The sequence below is a fragment of the Lacerta agilis genome, chromosome 4 (assembly GCF_009819535.1).
Source record: "Lacerta agilis isolate rLacAgi1 chromosome 4, rLacAgi1.pri, whole genome shotgun sequence".
Taxonomy (NCBI): Eukaryota; Metazoa; Chordata; class Lepidosauria; order Squamata; family Lacertidae; genus Lacerta; species Lacerta agilis.
The window spans coordinates 23045715-23052836 of record NC_046315.1 but is presented as its reverse complement, the minus strand read 5'-3'; positions in this window follow the sequence as shown (position 1 = coordinate 23052836).

The window sequence follows — 7122 nt, the reverse complement described above, 5'->3', positions numbered from 1 at the left end:
AATAAAAAACATACTACATGAAATAAAAGAACAGAAAGAAAAGAAGAAAACATTAGTACAATTTTCATTAATTCAACAGTACAAAAGAAAAATACAGGAATTTTTTTCATTATGGTATGTGTTTGTGTGTATGTGTGTATTTTTTCAAAGCTACTTTAATTCTTTTAGAATTAAATCAATCAAATACATAGCATCAGAGCACCCACAGCAATGAGTGTGGGTTTCTGTTTTCTCTTGCGTTCTCAATACAATACTGTATATAATATAAATAATCAATTTCTTGATAAAATGGTCGTAATCCTGAAATCAGGAACTTTTAAAACCTAGTTAGTAACCAGTTTTAAAAACACACATACAGAGCAGGTCTTAGATGAAAATGCACTTATGAATGGTGTTGACTGAAATATGATTATTAAAATCATATTTCAATATTAAGATAGGATAATAGTGATTATTCAAAAGGAGTATTCTGTTGCTTATTTGGAGTCCTAGTCTCCATTTAAAACACCTACCGGTAATTTCCTTCTTCCCAAGTTGTGAAATGCTCCTCTTTTACAAACATGTGATTTGATGATGATTAATGAAGTAGCAATAAGGATTTGACCTTTTTGTTTTGTTTTACTCAAATTAACTACTTTTCAAGATGAATCCAGAGTTTAATTAGTAAACTTTTAGAAATCTGTCTGAATTTTTGCTTGACTATTAGCTGTGACAATTCATACAACAACAACAACAACAGCAACAACCCCTTTGCATGAAAGCAGATGGCTCAGAGCACAGATGCTAGGAGATAGGGAAGCTGAATTAGAGCCTGCATCTGGTTAAATATTTACAGACAAAATACCTGACATGTGTCAGCACACTGTTCAGGCTGTCAAACCAAAGGGACTTAGCCCTCATGAACATGCGTCCATGCAATGAAAATTTAAAAACAAACCAAGCGGGTTAAGGGGTGAGGATGGATGTACAACTCTTTTTTCTCCAGTCTTACTAATGCTAATAGCTTGGATTGAACTTAAAAAGTTGTGCGCTTCAGAACAAGAATATCCTTAATAAAAACATTTTTTTTAAAGTTGTGTGCTTCAGAAAGTCATCATTTAAATAAATTTTAATTAATTTAAAGTAGGGGATGTTATATCCCATTATCTGTAATTTGTTCCCTCGGCTTGTGTTGAGGGAACAAATTAAAGAGGAACAGTCTCCCTTGGGAGATTGTGGATTCCCCTTCATTGGAGGTTTTTGAGCAGAGGTTGGGTGGCCATCTGTCTTGGATGCTTTAGTCGGGATTCCTGCATTGCAGGGTATTGGACTTGATGACCCTCAGGGTCCCTTCCAACTCTACAATTCTATGATGATTGTTAATGATCTCACATGCCTTTAGCAACTTGAACTTCAAGATCCAACAGTATCCTTCTGTTCTTTGATATTAGTGATTTCCCTTGCCCAACAGCAATTTCAGAAGTTTGTGGGAGGGATGGAACTTTTTTTTTTCTTTTTACCATGGATGGAGACCCTCATCAGCCCTGCTTGCTCACCCTTTGCCTCCTAAGTTTCCTACACTCCATCTGCACTTTTGAACTGAGGATCACAAATAAATTAAAGGGAAGCCATTCTTTCCTCTTTCTATAGCCTCAGCTCAGCTAAGACAATTGGCTGTATTAATGTTAGTTTTTCCCATCCCCCCTTATTAGTTTTACTGATTCAATTATTCCCCCCCCCAATTCATTTTGCTGATAGTAATATTCATCTAAAGTTTAATTGTAATGCATAATGTATGTTGAAGAAGCTTTTGCTAGTTTTAAGCTCGAGGAAAGAAATATTTTGCCTTCTGAGATGAAATCATGTTCAGCTAATTGAAGGTTTTTCTCACTTCATTTAGCTGTTAAACCCTAGCATATGGGCTTTGATCGGCTTTCATATTCAGACAGGCTGGTGGAGGGAGGGTAGAGTGCAAGGGGAGTACAGTAAGAGAGATGCATCACACAAATCTAGACAGTATGCTCTGTAATGTGAGCTAAATGCTATGTAAGCACCACTGAAATTGGCAAACCATCAGCTAACTCCCCTCTTCAAAATTTGCTTTGCTTACCATCTAGCCTGATAAAAGACTTCTGGAGAACTCAAAAGATTGCACACTACTTCGTGATAATTGGGTTGTCCTAACAGAGGTATTGTCCTAATACGGATTTTGGGGTTGCTGTTTTTTTTAGTTATAGACCACATGGTTACCTTTTGCTTTTGAAATGAGTGAGATATGTTTAGCCACATAGGATAGGATGCTGCCTTATACTGAGCCAGACCATTAATCCAACTAGCTTAGTATTATCTGACTCTAACCTGACCAACAGCATCTTTCCCAAGTTTCAAGCAGGAGTCATTCTTAGGCCTACCTGAAGATGCTGGGGATTGCACCTTGGAGCCCCTGCATGTAAAACAGATGCTCTGCCACTGAGCTGTGGCATTTCTGTATCTAACGTTTGCTTCAGAGTAATCATAGATGGCATCAGACTACACGTATATTGTTTTCATACGTTAATAGAGAAGAACTGTGGCACTTGCACTGTATAGTATAGCAAAATTGTCCAGCGGATTAACTATTAAATAGGTTTCACTGAATTTGCAAACGAAAAGTAAATTGAGAACCCAATTTAAAGTGCTAGTTCTAACCTTTAAAACCCTAGACAAGCCTTCGCCAACTTAGCTGTGCTAACTGGGGCCGATAAGAGTTGTATTCCAAAACACTTGGAGGACACCAGATTGAAGTCAGCCTTAAATAGCTTGGGGCAAGCGTGGAAGACTACCGGGGGCCGTGTGTCCTGTTTCACTGCCTGAGGCAAAATGGGAAGTCCTGACCTGCCGGTCATTTTGGGTGAGATCACACTAATATTGCACAAGATGTCATGCATGACTTCAGCGAGATCCTGACGGAAATTGTTGCAATCTCACCCAAAATCAGCACTGATACCAGCACTGCTTCTCTGTCAGTAGCGGGGAAGGCAGGGCACCCATGGGTGCACTACCTTGGGGCCTGCCACTGCCTGAGATGGCAGCCTCACTCTGCCTAATAGCTGTGCCTGCCCTGAAGACCACACCTCCCATATGATGTACCTCCCAAACCTTTTACAGGTGGGTAGCCGTGTTGGTCTGCCATAGTCGAAACAAAATAGAAAATTGAGCTTTCGTGTGCATGCACACTTCTTCAGATATCTGAAGAAGTGTGCATGCACACGAAAGCTCATTTCAAGAACAAACACAGATGGTCTCTAAGGTGCTACTGAAAAGAATTTTCTATTTTCTATTTTGTTTCTTCCAAACCTTTGAATCTTTGAGGACCCTGCTCTGAGTACCTTCGCTGAATGAAGTGAGATGGGTGTCCACATCTGAACAGTGATGGGTAATTGCTGGTTGTAGCACATGCTTCTCCCTTGCTTCCTGCTCCTAAAGACATGATGATGTTTGCTCCCCAAGTACTGGCACAGAGAGCAGGGAGTCCCCTTTTCTGAATCACTGTGACGAGGTTCTCTTTTTCTAAAATCTAGCAAGGCAAAATCCTTCTCAGTTACTCTCATAATGCTTCTGCGGAAGCTGTCAAGTCTTGTGGGAAATTCTCTTCTCGGTACAGAGTAACCCAGCAAGAGCAAGCATGTGCAATGGCTGCACCACGTGGCTGCCAGGTCAACTTAAAAGCATTTGTACCAGAGACTAGATTGGCTGTGCTACTATGACCTTGATTCTTCCAGTGCACTGAAAACTAAGCATGACAGATGAGCATAATCCCTGCACTCACGCAGGCATGCTTTTGCTATTGAGAATTCACAGAACCTAGGGCTTGCCGATCAGAAGGTCGGCGGTTCGAATCCCCGTGGCGGGGTGAGCTCCCATTATTCGATCCCAGCTCCTGCCAACCTAGCAGTTTGAAAGCACATCAAAGTGCAAGTACCGCAAAGTGCAAGTGCAGGTACCGCTCCAGCAGGAAGGTAAATGGCGTTTCTGTGCACTGCTCTGGTTCGCCAGAAGCAGCTTAGTCATGCTGGCCACATGACCCAGAAGCTGTTTGCGGACAAATGCTGGCTCCCTCGGCCAGTAAAGCAAGATGAGCACTGCAACCCCAGAGTCATCCACGACTGGACTTAACAGTCAGGGGTCCCTTTACCTTTACCCTTGTTTTTGCAATCAGCTTCCTGCTGTCTTAGAGCAGATAATAGGCAGGCAATAGATGCAACAATAGAGGACCCAGGTGGCACTGTGGCTTAAACCACTGTGCCTAGGACTTGCTGATCAGAAGGTCGGCAGTTCGAATCCCTGCGACGGGGTGAGCTCCTGTTGCTCGGTCCCAGCTCCTGCCCACCTAGCAGTTTGAAAGCACGTCAAAGTGCAAGCAGATAAATAGGGACCGCTCCGGCGGGAAGGTAAACGGCGTTTCCGTGCGCTGCTCTGGTTCGCCAGAAGCGGCTTTGTCATGCTGGCCACATGACCCAGAAGCTGTCCGCCGGCTCCCTCGGCCAGTAAAGCGAAATGAGTGCTGCAACCCCAGAGTCAGACACGACTGGACCTAATGGTCAGGGTTCCCTTTACCTTTAGATGCAACAATAGGAAAGAAATGGTAACTTTCAAAGGAAAAGATGTTAACAAAGCCTTTTAGGATGAAATGCTCCCAAGTGCCATGACTATTGTTTTAGGAAGTTCATTCAGTATTTCCCTTTTAGTGCTTAGGAGTTTCCAACCATAGGCCACCATGATTTTGTTTTAAAGCTTCCATCCCCTGCCATAAATTTAGCAGCTGAAATGTGTTGCTTCAGGTATATACCTAAATCAAATGGTGGTGCTACATTTGTTGATTTCAGAGAGTTAGGACTGCACACTCAAGAATGTAATTAATCAAAACATTATCTGACAATCTAACTGACCTCCTGGGTGCAGAACAGTTGGTTGGATTGGCAGAGGAAGTAGCTGCTTTGTTGATCTCAGAGACTATACTAAGGAGATAAAGTAATATCTTTAATTGACCAGCTTTTGCTGGTTTAGGGTTATGTATGCTTTGGAGTTACAACAGGATTTGCTCACAGTAGAGTATTGATTCTAGCAATTTACCGGTAGACTTGAATTTTCTTTATGTTATCTCTCGAAGTATATGAACGTATGAAGCTGTCTTACACAACAGTTGCACTCAAACATCACTTTATTCCATCTTTCCAACGTTTCCTTACCAGTTTTGCATTTTGTGGAATTTCCCCCCTCGATGAAAAATCTGCTTCTTGAAATCTTGTGGAAGTTTAGCGCTCATATTGGTTCTAGAAAAAAATTGTTTCCAGTCTCGAAATATCACCTTATGCACTGTAAGTTTGTAAGTTTCCTGTGGTTTGCATGAAATACCCCCCGCCCCGCCCCGCCCTACCCAAACCGTGTTAACATGACGACATTTCAGACACTAGTTTGGCACAATATGCTGTGAATTCTGTGAGCATAAGCACACATGTGCAGAAAGGGTGAAGTGGCGACATGTTGGATGACTTGAATAAGGCCAAAATAACTTGCATTAGGAACGAAATGGGGAACCATATCTATAGACAAAAGACATCTGCCATCGATTTGCCGTCTGCTGTGCTATAGATCTCTTTATGTGCTATAGATAAGCCTGTAGCTGAAGCTGTTGAGCGACAGCTAAATAGAGTGGGAGTCTGTCAGATCACAGTGTAGCACAGACTTCTTTTGAGCAAAGAAGGCTCCATGGAGGAGGTATCTCAGGTGATTAAAAAGCTCAAGAATTAGAAATCTGTGAGGCCAGATGGTTTTGTGGGGGATTTCTATTAGAGAGGGAGGGAGAGACCTGCCGATCCTTTAACGATCTTCTTGAAAAGCATACTGGCTTTGGGGGTACCTCCACATTTGTGGAAGGCTTCAGGATTAATGGTGATACCCAATCCTGGAAAGAACACAGGGTGGTTGAGTCAAACAGGGTGATTGCATTAGTGCAGAGGTGCATGACCTGTCATCTTCCAGATGTTGCTGGACTACAACTCTTCTCACCTGGTTGTGGCTGATAGGAGCTAGAGTCCAACAATACCTGGAAGGTACCATGATTTTATATATGTATATAGTTTTTATTCTATCCATGTTTAATTGCATTTTAATGATTAGTTTTTCTATGTTTTTAGCAGTTCCTGTTTTTATCTGTAAGCTGCCTTCAGTCCCCTCAGGGGGATGATGATGATGATGATGATGATGATGATGATGATGATGACAACAGCATCCTGTAAATTCTTGCACTTGACTTAAAAATTAAAAGTTTTATAGATTGAAATGAGGGTTCCTAACAAGACTTCCGGGAGAAAAAATGGGTTTGGGAAATATACAAATAACTGCAGAGCCGTACCTTTACAAGTAATCCGAAGCAGTGGTGAGTGTTAACTATTTGAACTGGCAACCAGTGGTGGCACTTCACAAAGGAATGAAGCAGGGGCACCCTCTTCCACCACAGCTATTTGCAATCTTTTTGGAACCTCTAGTCCTGCCTTTGCCAACCTGTGCCCTCCAGTTGTTTTGGGCTACGGATCTCATCAGCCCTGGCCAGCATACCTTAAAGAGGAGCAGATTAGTTGCATGGCATTAACTTTCTGTAGACTGTCTGTCACAGCACTTCCTGTTAGTCCCTCAACTGATGAATGTTTATTTAATTAATTATGTATTATGTTTATATCCTACCTTTTCTCCAAGGAGCTCAGAGTGGCATACATGGTTCTCCCGCCTATCCATTCTACTCTCACAACAACACAGTGAGGAAAGTTAGGCTGAGAGATGGTGACTGGCCCAAGGTCACCCTGTACGCTTCATTGCTGAGCAGGGTTTTGAACTCTGGTCTTCCAGGTCCTAGCCCAACAATCTAACCACTACACCACAATGGCTCCTGGAAGGGAAGATGATAAGGAAATGACTCAAGAGAAGGAAGCTTTATACATGGGAGATTTGGCCACAACCTATGACATTCAGCTTTCCTTTAAGGGATTGGCTTGCTCCTTGTATCTTATGTTATTTCTGAAAATTTGCTTTGAAAATGGGTTAGTGGGTTTCCCCTACTTGGTAACCTTGTTCTACATTTCTGTGCTAATCTAACTTGATTTCTCA